Raw genomic sequence first — 1,481 nt, 5'->3', positions numbered from 1 at the left:
TAATTCTCACCTGGAGCCTCTTGAAGATTAAGCAGAGTGGAGTATCTCATGCCAGATGAGAGCACAGTCTGAGAGGACTGTTCAAGACTGGCTGCTTTCTAAGGAACAAGTTTCATAAGAAAACCGGAATACCGTGGAAATGCCTCACCTGAACTTTCCAGACCAGATTAACATGGACCGTCCGATGTAAAGGATTTTACAGCGCCGAACAAGGAAACTTGAGGGATCCCGAAGTTACAGGTAACAGCCCTGCCCAGTCTTCCAACATGACATTAAAACTCGTGTAATTAGTATAATGCAAAGTCAGAACTAAAGTGTCTAAAAACTATACTCTATACTCTTAAACCCTATTCGCACGGGATTAGTATTATCGGAATTTTTACTTTACAAATTACAGACATGGCCGATTCGCACGGGATTAAGATCACAGACAACCTCCGCAATTATTACAAATGACTGGCGGTCACCAGGTAATACTAATCCCGTGCGAATAGGGCTTTAGTATTCATTAAAATGTGTGCTCCCTGATATTTTGGTCTCAATAAGTTTTACTTTCAGTAGTATGTATATGTGTGTGTCCTGGTCTCTCTTTCACTTCTTTGAAAGTTGTACTAACCCCATGTATTTCTAATTCTTAAAGTCAGCGACGTATTTCTTAGGATCTAATTAAAATATATATATATATATATATAATATACACATAAATTCAGTTCACAAGACAATATACTTTCTGAATTAAATGTAATTCTAATAAATTTGTGGGACTTGTCTAAAACGACTGTTGTGTAACTTTTGGGAGGTTGTAAAAAAAAAAATAAAAAAAAATAAGTAGTTTGGTATGATCTTATATAGGCCTATAATATTTTTATTTTTTTTCTAAGAAAATGATTAGTGATGCCAAATAAAATAGAATGCCAAATCAATGTCAGTGTGGTGCAATCAGTGTGCAGGAAGCCATTTTGTTGTCATGTGACAACCATAAACAGGAAATGATTTCACAGGGGGGACCACTGTAGACCCTCATGACTGTGTCAGTAAGGTGTTTTTGTTTGTTTGTTTTGTTGTTTTTTTGACAAAAAGGCAAAGGTTAGCTAAGGTCAAATCAATTAACCCTATGAAAACTTACTAATATTATTTCTTGTTGGTTTTGATTTTACCTGGAAAACCTTTTAAAACAAAATCACGTTGTTTGTAATGTTCACATTGTAAGGAAAATATTTTATTACTTTTAACTTGTGGGTTTCACCACATGACATTTTTTATTTTTAAATAACAATTTTTACTGAAAATGCAATTGTTAAAGGGGTAATTATGATGCGATTTCAATTTTTCCTTTCTCTTTGGAGTGTAACAAGCTCTTGGTGCATAAAGAAGATCTGTAAAGTTGCAAAGACTAAAGTCTCAAATCCTAAGAGATATTCTTTATAAAAGTTAAGAGTCAGCCACACCTACCTAAAACGGCTCATTCTAACACGCCCCCA

General features: G+C 34.7%; 1 protein-coding gene across 1 annotated transcript in view; it reads left to right on the top strand.

Moving 5' to 3' along the window:
- Nucleotides 1-1,481, top strand: part of LOC107680818 (uncharacterized protein KIAA1522-like) — a 38,616-nt gene continuing 37,135 nt past the window's right edge. The window contains exon 1 of the mRNA XM_016476899.1: nt 1-240. The gene's annotated coding sequence lies outside the window, so the exon portion shown is untranslated. The remainder of the gene's footprint in view (nt 241-1,481) is intronic.

This window comes from Sinocyclocheilus anshuiensis, unplaced genomic scaffold (assembly GCF_001515605.1).
Source record: "Sinocyclocheilus anshuiensis isolate Anshui unplaced genomic scaffold, SAMN03320099.WGS_v1.1 scaffold413, whole genome shotgun sequence".
Lineage (NCBI taxonomy): Eukaryota > Metazoa > Chordata > Actinopteri > Cypriniformes > Cyprinidae > Sinocyclocheilus > Sinocyclocheilus anshuiensis.
This window is presented reverse-complemented; position numbering and strand designations above follow the sequence as displayed.